Source organism: Zalophus californianus, chromosome 3 (assembly GCF_009762305.2).
Source record: "Zalophus californianus isolate mZalCal1 chromosome 3, mZalCal1.pri.v2, whole genome shotgun sequence".
Classification (NCBI taxonomy): domain Eukaryota; kingdom Metazoa; phylum Chordata; class Mammalia; order Carnivora; family Otariidae; genus Zalophus; species Zalophus californianus.
Window position 1 is genome coordinate 91,003,591 of NC_045597.1, and position 23,444 is coordinate 91,027,034.

The window sequence follows — 23,444 nt, forward strand, 5'->3', positions numbered from 1 at the left end:
CTAGCTTCACATTCATACATAGTGGTGGGACAAGGGCAAGCAGAAAGCGCTGGGGCCAACTACTGGTTCACTGGCAGCTTCAGGGGCCCTGGTTGTTGGTGTGCTCTCCTGTGGCTGCACAAACTCACCTTGGGCATGCACACTGCAATGGAGCTGATGACAGGGATCAGGCCAGAGGCATACAGATGCACGTGCAGGGGTCCTGGCATGTCATCTTGTGGTTACAGTCCATCCCAGGCAAGTCTACTGCAGCGGAGGCCAGTGATGGGCATCAGGGCAACAGCACGCAAAAGCATAGCTAGAGGGGTCAGCCCCAAGTGCTCGCACAGTGGTTCAGCTTCAGGCATCCAGACTGGCGTCTTATACTTAACACAGATGCAGAGGCCTGGGCTGGCTGCTGATGCAGTTCTCAGGCTCCACTGGGCACAGTGGAGGGGTGGGGGAGGGAAGTTTAGTTTCTTTAGTGTCAGAAATGGCTGGGTTTGTCTACAAAACAGCTCATGTGAACCACCATCACTCCTGCTTCATGGCTGCTACTGACAGTCTCTGCTTTTCTTCCTTGTTCCTAGAGCTATCAGTACATCTCAGCTTTGCCAGTCTGGATGAGGGAAGGTGAAACCAAAGTGGGACCTTTCTGCAGTGCCCAGAAAGGCTGGGGAAGATGGTATCTCATCCCAGTCTTCCATTTTGGTGATGTCCCTGACTTAGGTTTTTAAATTATCATTGTGGCTTCCTGCTTAATTAGACAGTTGAAGTTAAACGTTACAGGTTTTCATGAGTTAATGCACTGGAGACTTAGTGCACTGCATTGGATTAGCTATGCCTGTTGATAACAAAAAGCAGAGCAACTTTTAGTTTGTCATTCTCTTAAACTCTCTCCAGGCAAGGCACCCCTTACTGCCTGCACACACACTAACCTACCTTTGGTATACTAGTGGTTATAGGGTCTGTGATAGTAACTTGTACATGCTAGCAAGAAAAGGCAAGAAAGACAGTGGATAATTTCAAAGCTCTTGCTTTATACATAAAAGTAAAGGCTAGTGTCAAAATATTTTCCAACAAATCCTTGGCTCAGAAACTTTGTATGCATCCTGGCAGATGGAACTGGACATTTTTAATCAAAAGAGTCAATTTTCTGGTCCCATGTAGATAAAGTCTAAGCGAGTTTATTTCATATAAGTTTTTGAATAGATATATGAATGGTGTCAGGGAAAATGGTACAATATGCTGGATATCTAGTGAGAATGTAATAAATATTTCTTTAATTGAATTGGATTGTAGCCAAAAGCATGTATCATATCCATCAACAAGAAAACAAACCACCACATTGCTTGGAGCATATGAAAAGTTGCCCTGGCAACTCTCATCTATTTAGTGGTCACATTGATCCTGCATCATGTTGATTTCCTACAGAGTTAATTTCTCACTTCTTCAGATTATAATATCAGCACAGTTGCATATCTTCCTGCTTCTTACTGAAAAATAACATCACCTTCCGTGTCCCAATAGCTACAACACATGAAACCTATGACAAAATTAAAACTGTTCCATTTTGACAATTGTGAAGGAGTTTAATAAGTTGGAAACTGCTCGTGCCATGTATTTGAGTAAGGTTTCTTTATTTTATATCACTGAAATGTGAAAGCACACCCCTGATAAGGTCTGATATTTAGGCCTTGAGGTGGAAAGTATTACTAGACTAAAGAGATGATATCAGGGATTATAGGACCAAGTTGAGAAAGACGATTTAAAGATTAACAACTCTTAGAAATCCTAAAAATGTGAAGCCCCTTTCTTAATTTAGTCCACCTGGGAGTGATTTCAGAACTGCTATCAGCAAGCTGAATGATCGGAAAATCACAGCAAACCTCAAGATAGTTGTCACAATGGAATGAGATGTCATGCTTAAATTGGAGTAGATATCACGGGGAACACACTGGAAATCAAGTACTACTGTTCAAATAGGATCATAGTGGTTATATCATGCTCCAAGCCTTCCTAGTGCTTATCCCCACCCCTCCTCTCCCTTGGGACCCTCCCTTCCTAATTAATGTGCATAATCAATGGTCGTTCAACATCCTGGTTATCACAAAAATGCCAATTGCATAGTACATACCCAGTGCATAATCACCAACTGATGAGGAATCCCTGTGGCAGTACTTTTAATAGTTAGACTTGCCATGAAATTATTGATTATTATTTAATATTTGCAAATATATCATCATTTTGAGGTTGTTTTCCCTTAAAAATGGATTATGATTAATATCATTTCCTTTCACATACACATAGGAGGCACTAATGAAAAAAACCCAAGAACACAAGTCACATGAGCCAAAACACAGAATTTCAGCCATATGGCATATTTGGAGAGCACCATGGAGCTGCCAAAATAGCCTTTAAGAAGCCGGATGTCACGGCTGGGGAAATAATTTCTACTCCCACTCACTTAGTTCTTACATCACTAATTAGCCTTAGCCCACACAGAACGAAAATTGTTCACTGAGTAAAAATGCCTTGATTCTTGCAGTTATATTTAAATTTCAGCCTCTCTGCTATCACTCTGGATGGTGGATCCTCTGCTCCCTGTGCCTTCTCTCTATCTGCCTCACTCCTTTCTCATATTCCGTGCTCACAATGAAGTTAACCAAATGTCCCTGTCTCCATTTGGATGCCAGTGGACCTCTCAAATTTAGCAAGTCCAAAACCCAACTCCGGATCCTACCCCCATCCCAAGCTGTCCCCTCTCTCAGTAAATAACAACTGTATCTTTCCGGTTTTCAGGGACAAAAAAATCCTTTGAAGCCTCCTCGCTTTCTCTTTCTTTCCTGGCTGACAGGGAATACACCCAAACATTTTACTCTGCGAAGTATTCTGGCAACTGAAAACTACTTCTGGCTTGATATCTTGTCTGGATTCCTGCAAGAGGCTCTTAAGTGGGTTCCCAGATATGACCCTCATGCTCCACTGTCTACTCTCCAAATATCAGCCTTTGAAGATGTAGGTGCCTTTGCACTATTCTTCTTCTTATAACCCTCATGTGGCTTCCCTTCTCACTGAGAGGAGGAACCAAATCCCCTACCATGGTCCATAGGCCTTCCCTGTTCTGTCAGTCCCTAGTTCTTTCCCTCCCTACAATAACTCCTTGCTTTTCCTAAAACAAGCCAAGCACAATCCCTGTTACTTGATACTTGCTGGTTTGGTTTTTGTTGTTTTTGTTGTTGTTGTTGTTTGTGTGTGTGTGTGTGTGTGTGTGTGTGTGTGTGTGTGCGTTTGTCTGTATTGGATAGTCTTCTCCTAGACAGAATCACTTTCCTCTGGTATCTATTCAAATGTCACCTTAAAGATAAGTCTTTCTTCTTCACTCTATATAAAACAGCCAAGCCTACATACACATGGCACACATATCACCTTCCCCCTTGCCTTATCTTTTCTGCAGCACTTATTACCATCTGAAATATTACATAAGGATTTGATGAATTTTTAGATCTCCATCTCTGTAACAGAATATAAGCCCCGGGAAAGGAAGGAATTGTTTCTTTGGTTTATTGCTGTATTCCCATTGCCTGGAACAAAACCTGTCACATAGTAATCAATCAGTAACAATATTGTTAAAAGACTGGGTCAGGTGTCTAACACATATTGAGTACCTTGCTTGGTACTAGAGATAGAGAGATTTTAGAAAATGACCCTTCTCTTAGAATGATCATAGATTTCCTCTCAGCTTCGGGCTGGGAACAGAGGGAATCATGGCCTGTCTATATACCCTACTATATATTAGGTTGATTTTCTTAAAATAGATATACCTACATCTGCACTCCCTCAAATAAGTAGTGCTGAAACTAGATAGGATTCTATCCTGAAGGTGAATAAGTTCTTTGGATAAATTTAGACTATGAAAATGAGAAAAATATTAAATTTATCTCTTCTCACAAATGTGTTCAGAAAACGTGATTAATTTTAAATCAGTTCAATAATAATTACTAGCTAATTAAAAAATAATTGAGAAGACTGGAATAAATGAAAACTGAGTATTTATGCAGGACATGTTTATTTACAAAGTAGGTGAAAAGGAAAAAAAGAAATGTGAATGTCTACTGCTAGCTCTGGGTATGCTTCTTCACAAGGTTCTTTTCTGCACCTGCTGATGCTGGTTGTGGGGAATCTCAATTCCAAATACCAGGAGGTTCGTGGGGTAATGGGTTGTACACAAGTAAAAGAACTTGGCTAAATTGCACATGTAGAAGAGGTCATATACCAATACCTCTTTAACTCACTATCCAATGTTTGAACCTAGGTCAGTCACTCATCAAGACATATGTCTTAAAAGGCTCCGGCGATGACAAACCATTATTTTTAATTAGAGTGTTCAGCTTTTTCCTAAACAATAACACCAACTAGGCAATGTCTGAGATGAGCCTATGTAACATAAACATTATTAATTTGCAAAATAATTTCTCTTTACCATTTTTTCTAAGTGAGGATTTATAAAATTGCTATTTTACATTGCCAATGAATTCTGCAAATCAAAATAAAATTACTTGAAATGCTAATGTTATTATGTATTCCTGATTAAGTCAACCAGATTAATTTTATAGTTATTTGCAATTTATAGCAAAATCTGTATTCATTTTTGCCACTCAGTCTACTTGGTATAGTTGCTAAACATTCTTATCAATATTGCAGGCAAGATGGAGCACCTGATTAATCCAAATACCTAAACATAGTTGCCTAAACTTAGCTAATTTATCTTTTTTTAAAGATTTTATTTATTTATTTGAGAGAGAGAGAATGAGAGATAGAGAGCATGAGAGGGAAGAGGGTCAGAGGGAGAAGCAGACTCCCTGCTGAGCAGGGAGCCCGATGTGGGACTCGATCCCAGGACTCTGGGATCATGACCTGAGCTGAAGGCAGTTGCTTAACCATCTGAGCCACCCAGGCGCCCCAGCTAATTTATCTTGTATTGACAAAATCAAAAGTACTTAAGAAATAAGCATACAAAATGTTACTCACCATCTTGTAAATGTCAACCATACTGGGAGGCAAGATTATGTGTGGAATGCTTGCTTGATTTAAATTTCTCAGCATAATTGAAAATACATTTTAATAAACTTTACATATTAAAAGTAATCTGATTACAACAGAGCAAGAAAAATTAGACTCATTTGATAACATTCTCATTGAAATACTTAGCACTATGCCTGTACTCAATGATTATATCAAGTAAATCCTCCAAATTGGCAGTAAAAATGTAATTGCCTGAGAAATAATATAATAAAAACTGTACAACAAATATATGAAGTAGACATAACTCTAGAACAAGTCAATAATAAAAGAATTGATAATATTTTCTTCTTGATATTTTAGAGTTCTCATTTGAAACAGTTCATATTGTAGCTATGTGAATTTATGGCTTGGTGTCAAAAAATACAATGCCCAAGAACTCATTCCTTCCTCTTTACAGCATAGGATAAAATTGTAAAGGCAAATCCTTTAACATGGATTAATTACAGGAAAGACAATCTCCCTGGGAAAACATATATTCAGTACAATTCCTTATATTTTCTCCAACTTTACCCATGTATCTGTTTCTTGATCATTGCTTTTTATGATGAGACACTCAATTTTTTTATTTTTAAATTGGTTATTTATTTATTTATTTATTCATTATTTTTATTGAAGTACAGTTGACATACAGTGTCATATTAGTTGCAGGTGTACAACATAGTGTCAACATCTGCATACATTCTGCAATGCTCACCCTGATACATGGTGAGTAACATGTAGTTACTGTCTACCACCATTGATAGTGATTACATTATTATTAACTGCATTCCCTAGGTTGTATTTTTATCTCCCCGACTTAACTACTTTACAACTGGAAGTTTGTCCTTGTTAATTTTCTTCACCTATTTTGCCCAACCCTCCACCCAAAGGAAACTCAATTCTTGCTAACACCTTGAAAGTAGATTGCATCTTCAACTTTGACACTCTGGCTAATAGTTGACGCAGCACACTTGACCCAGTTGACCTAGCACATCCCTGAGAACCTTTCATCTGAGCTTTCCAGAAAGAGTCATACTTCATGGCTCTGTAATGTATAATTTTTCAAGTACCAATTACACTATCCTTTTAAATAAAATGATGTGTTTCTTCAATTGACAGTGAGATTTTTTTTTTTAACAGTGAGATCTTTGAAAGTGTGGATCAAGTGTCCATTATAACTCAAACCACAGAACCTCACACCATTCCTAAAGTTTAAAGGTGATTCAACACATGCTTATTGGATTTAATGAAATAGAATTGAATTGAGCTTACAAAGCAGAAATTTTTTTTTTAGTAGGTTCTGGAAAGCTCCTTGATTTCGATTTATTCATCCCAACAGCAGTGTGGCAAAGACTGTGGGTTTAGAACAGTGAATAGACCTCTTGCAGGCTCCAAGGACAGAATATCAAAATGGAAGGAAAACCTCTGTCAGTAAGAACCACTGTCATTTACTCATATATCCCCCATTCACAAAGCATTTACCAGAGATCTAATCTTTGCAGAGCACTAAGCTCATTTCTGGCACTACAAGACATCTATTGCTTCAAGGGTCTTTGAAACTAGTAGGATGTTTGCAGTTGTGTTACAGTATGCAATCCATACAGAGATACTAGATTTTTTTCTACAGAATAGTTGTTTTCCTTGACACCTCATATCTTACATTCACTCTAGCACAAAGCCATGCCAGGAAGTTAAATTAATGGGGACAATACATTAATAATGACTTTAAACTCTAAAAATAAATGTGTAGACTGGGTATGGATATTAGCAAATCCCAGTAAACCTCAAGCTTTCAGTAACTGTTGGCTTTCCTCATAAACATGGTTTCTCCCACATAACCCTGATTAGCATATATTGCCTCTTCTATTCCTGCATCAGAGCCTCCTTGTCCTCTGGCCACCAAAACCCAGGCACCATTCAGTCCCCTCTCAACATGAAGCTCTCTTGGGCCCTCTAGTTGGTCCTTATAGAAGGGAGAAAGACAGTACTCTCAGACGGGTCCCTCCTCTCCAATGAGTCCTTTCTTTCATGTTGAACACATGGCCTCTGATGCCCTGATACTCAAAACTGGCCTCACTGTCACTGTTTGAGAGGAGTTTTGCTATAGAGGTCTTCAGTGTGAGTTCCTGTACACTCACCACTTCTGGCTTCACTCTGTACATCTGTGAGTTGGATCACTTGTTTTTCTCTTTTCCAAGGAACAGTTATTGAGGACAGACAGAGAAGTGAGCAGAACAAAATGTGACCTCTGCTTTTAGGAAGTTTACATTCCCTGCACGCAGAGTGCATTTTAGGTCTATGTGCCTTTGCTCATGCTGTTTTCTCTCTTTCTTTTATGGTTTTCAAAAGGCTACGTACACATGAATGCCCACTACTTTTGTGTGTGTGTGTGTGTATGGGTGTGTGTGTGTCTGCTTGACACCATAGCCACCTTCCAAACATATACATGCATTTGCACACACAGACCTCTCCCTAATACAATAAGATTTTTTCTGTCAAAAAAAAAACTACATTATGTAGATCACATTATCTCTCTTCACCACCTACAAGATGTAACACAATATCTAGAACACAATTCTTCACTGAACGCCTGATGAGCAGTACATAAATAAGGAAATAAACAGACAAAAATGATGAACCCATTTGCAATCATCCACTTACATGGGAGCAATCAATTTTTTTTTTTAGAAAAGTGGTAGTCTGAGTCAAATATTGTCTCTGCTTTTGTGACAATTACACATCCCAAGACCCTTGACTTGTTCTGGCCGGTAAGATGAAGAAGGGATGTTGCCCATTCTTGAGCAAAAATGTTAAGAACAGTTGCCTTGTTCTGTCATCTGTCTCCCCCCACCCCACCCCCCAGCCCTGAGACTGCCATGCCCCAGATAAGAGCTTCATCTTCAGTCGGACTCTAGGGTATAAGGAATATAGAGCAGTATGCCAGATGAAATGTACAGAGGGTAACAAGGAAACCTTTGCTGTTTTAAGCCTTTGAGATTTGTGGCTTGTTTTTACTATAAGCACAATTGAGTCTAAGCAAAATGATTAATGGAATGCCAAGGATTTGTTTATTTGATGGAGGAATTATCCAGAATTCCTAATGGTTTGAGACCCTGAAATCATTTAAAGGAAGAATGTTTGATCATTCTCTGAGAAAGTACTGAGCATGAAGCATTAGTCACTCCCACATTTATAATTCTTACAACTACACTGAAGTTGGATCTATCATAATTTATAGAAGAGGAAGCAGACAAAATTAATAATAAGCAATTACATTTGTCAAGCTTTTATGATGTTCCTACTCTACACAATGTTTTAATTTTTATAATTATTCTAGAGGCAGTGACTTACATAAATACAGAGACCAGTTCTTTTTTTTCTAAAGATTTTATTTATTTATTTGACAGAGAAAGACACAGCGAGAGAGGGAACACAAGCAGGGGGAGTGGGAGAGGGAGAAGCAGGCCCCCCGCTGAACAGGGAGCCTGACGCGGGGCTAAATCCCAGGACCCTGGTATGAGCCGAGCCGGAGGCAGACGCTTAACGACTGAGCCACCCAGGCGCCCCACAGAGACCTGTTCTTAACTTTTTATTTTGTATTTATGTAAGGGGTGTGTGTGTGTGTTGGTGGGTTGAGGAACAGTGATTGCAGAAGAGGCATACAACCATGGCCGCTTGTACCCATAACACCCCTGGGTTTTATAGAGTAGTTCAAGTTCCTATTCTATAACATACTTTATCTTGCATCATAATACAATCGTAAAAATAAATACCATATATTAAATGGGAAAATCTCCATATAATTTCTTCTATTTATGTTAGGTCCCTGTGTAATTATTAACAGGGGAGAAGGACCATCTCACTTCTGATTTTTCCTAATGAGTCAGCAGAGCATAGATGGAAGAAAGCAAACCTTTTTACATGCACCTGTCCTTGGTGGAGTAAAAGAAAAGGTAAATATAATTTAAATTTGAAACTAGTTCCAAGTGCCCATAATTCCCCAATATCAAATAGATAAGAAAAGATGATTTATAAACTATTTTTTATTAAATGAATAAAGGGAAATCAGAAAGCAAATAAAAATGTAGCATTTAATGGCATGCTAGCTGAAGGAAATTTCACTTAGAATTACCAATGTGCAGAACTGGAAAGTATCTTAGAGCTTCACAGACCAATATCATCATTTTACAGTGTAAAAACTGAGGCATGAGGAGAGAAAAGTGTCTTACCTAAGATCATTCTAGCTATTAGTTCATATAAGACAGTTTAAGACATTTCGGGACATTGGATGGTTGAGCTGGAATTTTGTCCTCAAATAAAATAGTGTTGAAGTAAATTTCATTTTTCTGATTCCCTGATTGTACTACAGGTAAGAGTTAAAACTTATCTAACCACTGGATTCTGTGCTACTTGAAATCTACACCTTACAATTTATATCTTTTATTTACTTTAACATTTGTCCCGTTGTATTCTAATTTATCCATCGTACAGGGAACAGAATTCTGATTAACAAATGGTATCATATTAGGAGGCAAAATAAATCCTTAGGAGAATAATGCCCTTGTGTTTACTTTTTATAAGCCTGTCTTTCAAACCTTGATTCCATTAATGGTCTAACTTTAGAGCTCAGAGGACAAAAATCATTATATACCAACACAACTACAAGACACCTAAACAGAGGCTAAAGTTTTAATGAGCATTAAGCAGGTTCCACTGAGTTAGGATCTATGAAAAGGATTCATGAGTGTTCTAAGTGAACAATGTTTGAATTGATTAAAGTAAGGCATCAGATGTTTGATTCTCTTTGAATTTTATAAGGCACTTAGAGCATCAAGCAGAAATATTATTCACTGTGCTAAAGAATACCACTATTTACAAAAGTCTAAACATTGTTAGATGTCTCTTTAAGAAAACAATTGTAATAAAAGCAATAATAATAGGAAGGATGAGTGGGCATTCATTCACACTTGAGTATAAATTCATCTGCTCTGTTAAAATACTAATAAAGCCTCAGAAGTTGGCCCTTTAAAGAGAACTAAGCACAAGACCTTTTTAGGAAAGGCAGTTTGGGATCAAGTGCCAGAGTGGAGGCTCTTGCAAGGTAGGTAGAAAATGCCAAGACATAGGGGAGAACTACAAAAAAGAAGTTGGAAAGGCCAAAAGACAAACAAAAAAGACCTTCAAAGATTTCCTTGTCTACATGAGGAAAGTCATGCTAAAATAAGATAACCACAAAATACTTGAGTATGCATTCTGCAGTTTTGTCTTCAAAGCAAAACTAGCCAAGGAAAAATATTCTTAAGTTCTATTATTCCAAGAAGCAAGAAAATGACCAAAATTATTCAAAAATGAGAGGGGAAATGAAATAGGAATCTGGGACTCTTTGAGATCTTCCTTTGTTGGATATAGGATTACTCATTTTTTTACAAATATTTCATTTTTCTGATTCCCTAACTGATGATATTACTCAAAATTTCTCTGTTAAGATATAAACAGAGATCATACTCTGGGTCCTACTCTCAAGAACCCCCAAAATGAAATGACAGTGAGACAAGTATTTTATGAGAACCATAGGAGTGCTTTTTGAGTTCAGAGGGGACAGACCTTTCATATGGTCAAATCAGGGTTACTTACGATGACAAGGAAGGAAGTGGAAAGGCACTCTCTTCTATATTTTAAGAAATCCAAGCTCTGGAATCAGCCCCTGTAGGTCAGATACTAACTCTACAACTTACTAGATGTTTATGCGTGGTGGGCTGGTTGGATTGGTTAATCCTTGAAAAGCCCTTCGAACAGTGCTAGAATTTTCCTGTTTCATTGGAATAGGCTTTCAGGGGGTCTGAGATGGAAATATGAGCTGTGGGCAACAGGGAGAGATTGAGCAGTGCAGGGAATCTATGGGAAACTGTCCTGAGCAGAGTCACCAAACAGAACTAAGCAGGGGAGAAAGCTGAAAAGCCAGGCCAGGCTAGGGTCTCTGAACCGCTCTTGCCTTTATCTGCTTCTCTTTTTATGGCACAGATCACTTCATGTCACACCAGTGTATGGATGCCTCATGGCTCCTACATGATGGAGCAAGAGTGGTTCAATACTTGTTGAATGCATGGATGGGCGAGTGTCAACCAGCACAGTCAAACACCCAAACATGGCTTTCCACAGCCTTGAAAACTGAGGCCTGGACCCTCTATTAAGTTGCATGTCCTCCTTTCCCATCCATGTTCATCTTTGATTTTAATCCTCTGCACTACCTCATTCTCCCTGCTTGTTTGCTTCTGCCATTGTCGGTTCCTTTCTTCATCTTCCAAATCTATTCTTACATGTGATGACTCTTTCTTACTAAATCATGAGCCTATCCTCAGCGCTTAGGTGAAACATGTCTTGTCCAGAAGTATTCTCTCATAACTACATGTCATGATCACCTCCCCTCAGGCAGATCTCTCCAGGATAAGTGTCTGTGTAATGCAAGGAGGTACAGACTCATCCATCTATATCATTTTTGTGTGACTCGTATGATCCATGGACCTGTGATTGGCCTCCTTAAAGGCTTATGTGTGAATTTTGTTTCCAGTGGCTCTCTATAACAGACACTAGAAGAGCACGGTTGAAAGAAAGAAAGGTAAAATGATCGAATTATCTGCTTCCTTAGTAATGCTGCTGGATACCGCAGAGATAAAAAGCTAATAGTAACATTTTGGGCTCTAACTCCAAATTTCAGCAGGAGCTCAATATATAAGAGCTATAAGAGGATCTAAAGTTTAGCCATCCTCAATGCTGATTCAAATGAGATCCATGTCATTGAGCATATACCATAAGGAGAGGTTTCAAGAGGATGGATTTTGCCTTCAGACATCATAGTTTCCACCCCAAATCACAACTGCAAGAGTCCACTGCGTCATGCCAGGGGCCCAGGGAGCCACAGGAAAGTGTGGGTTATCTTTCAAGGTGTCAAAGATTTGGAAGAAACTATTATTTCTTTTATTAAAGTCAAAAGAGATTTGCTATAGTGTATACTGCAAAATGTATACAGCTTAAAACATGTAAGCAGAAACAAAGTCTTTAGATTCCAGAGGCGGTTCCTGGTGACCGCCCCATGAGCCCTCGAGTCATTTGTTCACCTTCAATGGGGAAAAACAGATTTCAGAAGAACCCCTGGGAGATGTCTCTATCATCTGGAGGGATGCATTGAGTCTCCAGCCTGATGACTTCCTCTCACATGGCTGGTACCACCAGGAGCTGCCTTGAGAGTGCCCGAAAGAAAATGTCTTTCCCTGGAAAGGGTATCTAAGGGAGCACCTTCAAGATAGAAATCCACTGTGTGCTGCCTTGCCATTGTCATTAGTCAAACTGTTTTGTTTAATTAGAGTAAACGTGTTTGGAATGCCATAATTACTTGTTACTGAGGAGAACATTTGCTCTAATTAGGTATTCATTAGAAATTCAAAAATCACTTAATATTAGCAATTAAAACCGGAACTGTACATTGAGATTGAATTTCCCGTGTCAACAAACTAAGCAGCCCAAGGCGCACTGTTCTGAATTTTGCTAAACCGACTACAGCTCTGGGGGGCACAGAAGGAAAGAGAAAGTAGCAGACTTAATTGGAAAACTTGCAGTGGCGGGACCAAGATCTGGAACAGCCAATCCCCTCAGAAGTCACTAATGCTGAGCAGAACCCGGTGAACTGTTTGCTTAGTGTGGAGCTTAGAGAAAGGAGGGTGGAAAAGGGAGAGAGAGGGAGGAGAGGAAGAAAGCTACAGTTATTCCCCCAACAAATAACTGGGCCCTTTGAATGTGCAGAACAGCCCGTGTTCACACAGCAGAATTACACGGGAAATCAAGTGTTAGTGCAAGACTAGAGCCAACAACACGGCAGTTAAAGCTTGGGGAGAAAAATCGTGGTAGAGTACTATAAATTGCATTAGACAAAATATGACAAAATGTCACATAAATGATAGAGACTATTAGGGTTAACAGCTATTTCAAAGGGTCAGCAGTTCCTCTGGCAGGAACTCACCGGGCAGCTTTGTCCAATGGGCAGGTTGTTTTTTTGACTGACAGAAGAGAAGGGCACTGTGTTCTAAACTAAGAACACCGGGTTAGGGTCATGCATTTTTAAAACATTTAAGGACACGGTTATGTAAAATTTTGGCCAGATGGCTTCTTGCCACATTGTTTGGGGGAAAAAAATATTTGATATTTCTCTTAAAGGCCACTGAAGAGGTTTTCCTAGATCAAACGAAACAGTTTCAATTACTGCGATGAAGTTAGCATGTTTGGGGTTTCTTTCAAAGCTATTCCAAGCTTCGGTGACAATTCCTCCTCCATAAACACTATGTGTTTTCACTGGAGACAGATGCCACATCATTCATATACAGGGTGCTATTGTTCTATCTTCTAATTCATCCCTTTCCGCGTAATGTATCTTGGCAAAGGAAGGCTGTGTCTACATGTACATCTAATTTGACTGTTTTGATGGAACTGAGGGGCTATTACCTGCTTACTGATAACTTAGTAAAATAACTAGCTGTCAAAATGATCGTACTGGCTGGGTGGTAAAGCACAGCCAGAGTTACTGAGAGAGGCTGTATTTTACCGCTGGGTAAGAACGCCACTGATGGATCCACGGGGTCCTCTACAGAGGTTAGTCATTCCCTGGTGGTGCCAACTGAAGCGCCACTCCATGATTTAATTTTCTTATTGATTAAATGAGCACAACAGATTTATAATTTTCCTTAGTTCTGGAAAATTGCTTTGCCCACACTCTCACTTATGTACTCATTTAATTAACACTTTCCCATTGACTTTCCGTGTTTCAGATTCTGTGTCTGCTTCAAGGCAGTCACCATTCAGTGGGAAGAAAGAGCAGCTCCTTCTTCTCAGCCTCCCTCAGGGGTTATGAATCTTCTGCTCATCCCGTAAATGCCTGGAGCTGTCTGGGTCCCCTCCTCAGTCCTTCCTTATTATTATTTCAAAGTTCTTCCCTCAGCCAGTTCCACGTATTGAATTCCCACCCTATTGCTAGTGACTCTAAAATGTGTCTCCAACCCTACACTCCTTTCTTTATCCAACTGTCTTGAGAACATTCTTCCATGTCTATTTTCCAGGCACCTAAACACTAATATCTCACACTTCTTGTCTTTCTCTCCAAGCCTGTTCTTCATCAGTCAGTGTCTGCCTTGGTGAGTAGCTCCTCCACCTGTGCAGTGGCCCAAGCCTGAGCCTTGGTCAACAGCTTTGGCTTCTTTCTCAGCCACGGGCAGTACTTTCAATGAATCACCGAGAAAATTTCATCACACTCCCTTTATACACTCCAAATCTATCTGCTTGTTTCATTCTAACAGCCATCTTCTTCTTTGTATGGGCTACCACATTGATCAATTTCAAACAACCTAAAATGTATCTTGGAACAGAAGCAAACTCCAATAGAGAGAGGTCTCCACAGCCTGCTCCCCACCAATCCATCTTCACTGTGCAGACAGTAGACCTTCTCACGTGTTTGAAATCATAATATGTACATTATACTTGATAAACATAATGTTTGATATTCATGAAAAACTTCAGTCTCTTCATAACAAGTCTCAGGTCAAAAGATAAATACAAATTCAAATTGCAAAATTTCTAGGAGGCAATGATAATGAAAACACTACATTTCAGAACCAAGATGCAGGAGAAAAAATTCTCAGAGGAAATAGAGTTTTAAATACTCATATGAGCAGAGAAGAAATAATGAAAGTGAATTAGTATCTCATTGCAGATTTGCACAAAAAGTTGAAAAATAACAACCAAATTAACTGAATAAAGAAAGGGTTGAAGATAAAATACAAATTAATCATTTAGGGGAAAAAAACTAACAGAAAAACTCACTAATAAATAAATAAATTATACGTGGAAACAGAAAATTGATTAAAAAATACCTTAGACAAAGATAAAAAACACAAAATAAATAAACATGGTTATGACAAAGGGAAAATAAATGCAGAAAGAGGAAAAACAGAATACAAAACACAGGAGACTTTTTTTTTTTTGGTAAACCCCAAACAAATAAATAGAAACTGGATGAAATGGATGACATTTTAATAAAATGTTATTTACCCAGTCTGACTTTATAAAAGCAGAAACTACATGGATTGGTTTACATATAAGGGAAGAACTTTCACAACACTATATTGCTAAGAGAATATCAAAAACACATGATTTCAGAGCAGAATTCTACCAAAAATAGAAGAAATTCTAATACTGTTTAAACTGTTCCAGGGCACTTGGGTGGCTCCGTTAGTTAAGCATCTGCCTTTGGCCCGGGTCATGATCCCAGGGTGTGGGATCAAGTCCCACATTGGGCTCCCTGTTCAGTGGGGAGTCTGCTCCTCCCTCTCTCTCTGTCCCTTTCCCATGCATGTGTGCTCTCTCTCAAATAAATAAATAAAATCTTTAAAAATAAATAAACAAATAAAAATAAAAATAAGTCTGTTCCAGACTTACAGGGGACAAAAGAAACATTTCTAAATTATTTTAATGAAGAAAATATGATTTCAACTCAAAATGTAAAACTGATTGCACAAAGAGAACTATAGAATAATTCACTTTATGAATCTCCATTCTAGGAAGTCAAGGATGATTATTAAAAATTTGTTAGTACACTCGATTATATTATTTCATTTAATTATAGAAATTGTATAAACCTCTCCACAGAAACTGAATTTTGATAACTTTCAACTATATTCTTGATAAAGCACCAACTGTAATATGATAGAAATTGATGATGATGTACTTAAACATGATCCTGTGTATACACACACACACACACACACACACACACACACACACACACACACAACCCACATCCAGCTCAATGGAGGGAAAGATCCTTGTGACATTATCAATTTTTAGAGTCAGGAACAAGACACAGATGTCCTCTCTCACTTCTTTAATTATTATTTAACTTTTAACTAGGGCATTGGCCAATGTATCAGGCAAGCAAAAGACATTAGAGAACTAAAAGTGACAATAAGGTGGTTAGTACACACACACACACACACACACACATGTGCATGTGCGCACAAACACACACACAATTTGTGGATGATGTGATCATATAACCAGGAAACCCCAGAGTCTATAAGAAAAAAACAAACTACTAAAACCAGTAAATTCATTCAGTGAGATAGCAGGATGGAGTTTATAATCAAAGGTCAATAGCCCTCATATATATAGACAACTGATACAACTAATGTATATAGACAACTAATGTACAAGAAACAACTGTATGCAGAAACTTAAAAAAAAAATCCTTAAGGACACAAAAGTAGACTTGATGAATAGAAATATATAACATGCTTTTAACAGAATGACTCAATCTCATAAAGACGTCAATTCTCTCTAAGTTATTTATAAATTAAGTCAGTGAAAATACCACGATTCATTTCCAGAATTAGATAAACTGATTCTAATCTTATATAAAACATGAAATAAATATGACCATAATAATACTGAAAGTAAAAAGGTAATATGGAGATACAGCCTTAAGAGATATTAAATGCCGGGGCACCTGGGTGGCTCAGTCCTTAAGCATCTGCCTTCAGCTCGGGTGGTGATCCCAGGGTCTTGGGATCGAGCCCCACGTCGGGCTCCCTGCTCAGCGGGAAGCCTGCTTCTCCTTCTCCCACTCCCCCTGCTTGTGTTCCCTCTCTCGCTCTCTCTCTCTGTCAAATAAATAAATAAAATCTTAAAAAAAGAGATATTAAATGTTGTATAAAGCCTCAATAATTTTAAAATGTAGTACTGACAAATAAATAGAAAATCAAAACAAAGAAATGGGATAGAAAGTCCAGAAATAGACCCAAATATTTATGGAAATTTCATATATAACATATAAGTTATCTCAAGCCAGAAAGGAATATTTTTGACTACATATAAACAAACAACTTTATGTATAGGATTCAAAACACATGTAAAAGCAAATGACAAGCTGAGAAAGCATTTTTATTTTACTCAGAGCAAGATTTTTGCTATTGTTATTGCTATGTTCTAAGAGATCAATCAAGGCTGTTTAGGTTCAGCCATATCCACACTGTGGAATCCTAGGTAGTTTCAAATTAATGAAACTGTATGGGTAGATCTCCAGAACATATCATTCATGGAACAAGGAAGAGGAATGTGCATATTTTGCTACCTTTTGAATAAGCACGAAGAGTACAGATGTATCTGTTTATATTTGCATAAAGACAAACTGAAAGGCTGCCCTATGCTCTTATTGTTTGCTGGGTATTGCATATGCTAGTCTTCTGTACACATGAATTTTTCCTCATTTGTCTCCAGATCATTCCTACTTACCCTTAAGATCTCCCTTACTATGTGTATCTCTCTGGAAATTGTATGGTCTCTGTGGTCCAGTGTTTTGTTGGAACTCTTCTCATGGGCTCATCTTTACTCAAGCTTCATTTGTCAAAGCAAACTATAACTTGTTTATCTCTTAAGCACCCTGAATAAATGACCACACCTGGGTCCCTATTGTATTTCTTCCCCCTCCCAAAGTGCATGAAGAAAAGATTGAATAAACTGAATTAAAGAATTACCATGCAATTAGTGACACAATCTAAATTAAGTGTGATCATAGGAAGAGCCACAATGTAGCATTCTTGTCGGGGGCAGAGAAGGAATCCACAAAGGGTTTGTTTCAAGATCTCTTTTTTCCTTCCTCCTATCTTATCCTTTTCTAATGATTAACTATCCACTTGCTTTTTCCCTTTTATCTTCTTTAAAGAGACATAATCTTATAAAGAGATAGGAGTTGAGTGACATTTGGGAAATGTGTTTTAAGTCTGTCAAGATTTGTGTATAAAATGAGTCTTTGCCTCTTCCCAAATAATGAAATATAGTATACTTGTTTACGGTGCACATGTAATGATCATTGATCAGGCACAAGCTATGTTCCAGGAACTTTGCCAGGTCCTTTGCATAAATTGCCTCTCCAAATAAGAAGGCAGTGTGCCACAATGAAAAGAGAAAGAGTTTTCTAGTCAGAGTGGTAAACCAGTTGTAAAGTGAAGAACACACACATTTTCATCCTTTGACAGACATATCACCATTCTGGTTTATTTCAGAGGAAATAATTGTTACTACTCCTTCAATTGATTTGTCTACAACTTACGAGTGTCTCCTACTGCTACAAAATCCCAGCAGCCATGAGATGAGGAAAATAGGGTTATTTATTGGGAATTAAAAAAATGTAATTTTTAATATTATCTGATTTTCTTCTGTTGACCTGTCAGAGTTCCAGGAAGGTTTTTGAGGCCCCAGACATGATGTCCTGTGGGATTAGATTGGTTCCCAAGGTGCCATTCAGAAATCTGTAGAACTGGATCCTCAGGAAAAGGATCAGACCAGTGTTCCCAAGTAGTGATACAAATAGGCACATTCGGGGCTCCTGGGTGGCTCAGTCGGTTAAGCGTCTTCCTTTGGTTCAGGTCATGATCCCAGGGTCCTGGGATGGGGTCCCACATCAGGCTCCCTGTTCGCGGGGAGTCTGCTTCTCCCTCTACCCCCCTCTCCTGTTCATGCTCTCTCTCTCTGTCAAATAAATAAAATCTTAAAAAACAACAACTGAATAGGCACATTCATGTGTGATCAGGTCTAATCATGTCTCACCTTAAAAAAAGAAAAGAAAAGAGGAAAAGAAGAGAAAAGAAATTAAAGCCCTTCCTTTTACATCATATCCCTTTAAGATACCACTGATCATGTCCTTGGTTAACATTCTCACAGGAAGCTTGTTCTAGCAGTACCCCCACTATATTTTCAGGTTTCTTAAACTGTTTTTAAAAAGTCTTAGATCCAGTTATTGATGTCCATTTCAGCAGGTTTGCTTTTAATACATCTATTTGCAGAAATGGAAGGTACCTGTGCCAGTATGGTTGGAACAGAGTGTTACTCTTGGATTATAAGATCCACTTCTTCCTTCAATCCAGGAAAAAAAAAAAAAAAGTTCTCATTTTATGTCTTTGAATATGGCTTTGCTCCATTTATTGAGATCTTTAAATTAAGGACACGAATGATAAATATGGAATACTCTTTGTCCTCCACATCAGTTACAATCTCATTAAATGTTTTAATCTCACTGATTTTGGTTGCTTTAAAAGTTGACATCTACTTTTCAACTGGGGCTATTCTGTTCGAGTGATGATATTGTTTGGATATTTAGCACGCTTCCTTAGCTCTCCATTATCCCTTCTTCATTCTTTTGTTTGTCACTTCCTTTGACTTCTGTTTCATTCACCCATGTCCTTATTAAATTCTTTTAGAGAAGGGTTTCCCACCATTTATTCTACTGAAATTTTGGTCAGGATAATTCTCTGTCATGGGCAGGAGGCAGGGAGATACTTAGCAGCATCTCTGACCTCCACCTCCTAGATACCAGGAGTAAACTGCCCTCCAATTATGGCAACCAAAAATGTCCTCAGACATTGATAAATGTCCTGTAGGACCAAAGCCACTTTGAAAAAATTATTTCCTATTACTGTCTTGGCTCTTCACTGATCTTTTCCATATTGTGGAATTTTCCCCCTTTTGTTTTGCTATTATTGTTATTATTATTGTCTGATTTTGTGAACTTGTTCATTTTTAATATGACTTGAGTCCTTTGACACTTCACCTGAGACCTGTTTTTCTTATCCAATGCACTTGTGAAATCTGAAGCCCGTAAATATTGATCGAATATGGCATAGTGGAGAGACAAGGGGGTAGACTGGGAAAAAAAATTCACTTTCACAGACAGTAATGAAAAGAATGAACTTGATGAGAAGCAAGTGGGAAATACCTAGCCTAAATGCAACCCTAAAAGGACTGTGGCTGAAAGAGCCACCTGGGGGTTGAGGAAGAGGGGAATGGGGTTTTCACAGAATGGGCTGGGCAGGGTGTGGGGTGCAGAATCATGTGCAAGCTCTCTAGGAAAGGTCATTATCCATGTCAGCTGACTCACAACTGGAATTTTCTAGTGTGGGATCACTGAGAAAGCCACAAAGGTGCCCAGGGAGAGTGAAGCCAGCTCCAGACAACCACATGGCTAAGGGTACCAACAACTGTAGTGGCAGGACCAGCCGCAAAGACTGTGTTCCTCCCTTTAGTTCCTTCTTACATCCCTGAGGAGTCATACGGGTGACAGGGACAGGAAATGGAAAGATTAAAATTTAACTCCAGGCCAATCTCAAATCTGGGCTCCCAAAGAACCCCTGAATAACTTCACACAAATCTCCATACATCTACTTCCAGGACTCTTTTCTGATATGTGGCCACAGTGTTCATCCACAGCTCCTTCCTAAGGAAATGGAAGAATGATGAACCACATAGGGAGACCTGTAAGATTTCAAGAAAATATGTGGAGCCTTGCCCATTGCACACTGGAATTACTTCGTTGAGCATTGGTTTCCCCAAGGTGAAGGAAAGCCTTGTGAGGGAAGGGCTGGCATCCTAGTCATATCTGAACTTCAGTACCTACTAGATGGTTCGGCACATGGTAGACACTAACTTCATGTTGAGTTAAATTTCTTTAAAGTAAATTTTCTGCCTTAACTGAGACTTAATCTGTACTCTCTGTCTCTCCCTTGCAGAAGTACTGAATGCATTCAGCATTTTGAAAGAAAGGAAATGCTGCATCTGAATGATCTGAGGCCCCTATACCTCCACCACCAATTTATAAAAAATGCCCAAAAGAAGAATGAGATCCATGGCACATGAGTGGCCAGCAATTCCCTGACCTGTATCTAAGACATGTGGTGTCTTTGAAGGAATCATCCAGTTTTATTGTACTTTGTTCAATCTTGCTCCAAATGAAGGAGAAATTCCAATTTCACAACTGTGTTGCATGGGAGTTCAACTCCCAGAGAGTAAAGGAAAAAGATAAAAAATTCTTTGAAGCACCCCACACGAGACAATTTTCCTTCTCAGATTTCTAAAGTCATTTCTCATAGCACAGTTTCAAAGAGTGAAACAGGGATTTTGTCTAGCTTCCTTTTCCTATTGAATTATCTGGGAATTACCTTTTGTAATCTCCACTCTGGTCCTCGAACTCATCAGGGTTCAAAGCTGCTACAAGTCATTCACTCTGTTGTCTCCTGGCAAAAATAATACCACTCAGGTGTCCAGCAGCTGTTGTCAATTCTGAGGCTCACAGCTATGGGAAAAATGAGCCTGCTTTCTGATAGAGATAAATAAATGATTTCACCAGAGAAGCCTCTTGGCGTAGTTTTGGACAGGACTACCAATAGGGGAGGGATTTCCAAAGATCAGGAAGACATTTCCTGCCCTGGGTTCTGTACACCTGTAGCCTAGGAGGTGACATGTTTAGGGGGAAAGTCTGGACTAATGAGCAAAACTGTGGGGTTTTTTTTGCTGTTGTTGGGCTCTGCCATTTACTAACCATTTTAACTTGGGCAAATTCCTTAAACCTTGAATGTGTATTTATTCAACTGCAAAATAGAAGCAATTTATACTTATTTCAAATGAGTTGTTGTAAAAATTAAATCAGGCAGTGTTTGTGAGAACCTGTCTCAGAGAAGTGTTCTCTCAAGCCAGAGTGTCTCCCTTTGACAATATACCTAGGTCTTCATGAGCGATAATTTGCTTAGGTCATCACCAATACCGGTTTTAGATTCCTCTTTTACAATTCAAATCCTTCCAGATGGAAGAACACATGAGGTCAGGGACATCCATATGTTTTCAACTGTATCTCAAATTTCACAAATCTGTATGTGGGGATATCTTTTATTAGTACCTGGTGAAATAAGAGGGTTTGTATTTTTATGCACAGTATACCATTTAAATGATGCATGTGAGTCAAGGGCATCTGATTTCATTATAAAAAGTATTCTTTTTTTTTTTATCAGTGGGTGAGGGGGGTCAAAAGGTACAAACTTGCAGTTATAAAATAAATAAGTCATGGGGATATAATGTACAGCCTGGTGATTATAGTTAATAATACTGTATTGCATATTTGAAAGTTGCTAAGAGTAGATCTTTAAAGTTTTCATCACAAGGAAAAAAAATTGTAACTATTATGGTAATAGATGTTAAGTAGACTTATTGAGGTGATCATTTCACAGTATATACAAATATTGAATCATGTCTTATACCTGAAACTAATATAATGTTATATGTCAGTTATACCACTATGATAATAATAATAATGGTATATAATATATAACAATGTCCTTTATAGTGCACTTTAATGAAACCTGAGCTCTTGACTTCAACATTCTGCCTGGCTACAGCTGATCATGCCCACCATCCTATTCTGCCAACACTTTATAAAATAAGAGCTTTGCATTTGCTGTGCCCTACTTCTAGAATGCAACTTCCTCAGATCCTCATATAACCGCCTCTTTCTCAGCATGTAATTTCAAAACCCACTTCAAAAACCCACTCTTGGATGACGCCTTCTAATCCATCCAACACACACTCACCCTGTTACTTGATCAGAGTTTATTTGCAGCATAGCACTTGTGATTACCTGATATTTTCTTGCTGCCTTATTCATTTATTTCCTTGTGTATAGTCTACACTTAAAAAAATAGGCACACTGCAGGTAACATGGTACAGGGAAAGTTCTTTAAAAAGAAAAAAATTAGGTATTTTATCACTGTCTTCTTGTCTTCAAAGTCCCATGATTTTTGGGGGGTGGAGGGGAAGGGGGAGAGAGCTCGTGCCACCTAGGTGGGGAGGGGGAGAGGGAGAGAGAGAATCTTAAGCAGGCTACACATCCAGCACAGAGCCTGACACAGGGCTTGATCTCATCACCCTGAGATCATGACCTGAGCTAAAATCAAGAGTCTATAGCTCAATGGACTGAGCCACCCAGGTGACCCTCAAATTTCCATGAATTTGTAAGATCATAAAATATATGGAAATATGTTTGCTAAACCTGTTGGTTTTTTGGGGGATGCCAAATTGTTGAAGTATGATTATGATAAGATGATAACAAAAATAATAACAGGACTACTGATTTTAAAGCACTAAATCCGCTCCCCCTGCTTCTCTGCCCTGATATGATACCTAAACAATAGGGAGAAAGAAAACCAACAGCAGCCAGTCCCTTTTTCATGAAACCAGAAACCACAAGCTATGTAATCTATTAAAGGACAGAATGAAAAGTGCCATCATGACTGCCCAGGTGGCACAAAGTCTGGGGACACACGTTTACAATGCCAATGAAGACACTGAGGAATAAACCCATTTTACGAAAATGGGAGTGCAAGCGAGAGCTTCCATGGAAACCGTTTGGCACCAGGAATAAGCACGGGAGGTGGGGACCTGGGATGCCCTATATACTCAAGCCCTGCTAATAAGAGGTAGCCTTTGGGGAAGGGCTGTGGTGGGGAGTGAGAAACAGCAAATGATAGAGGCTGTGGTTGCTC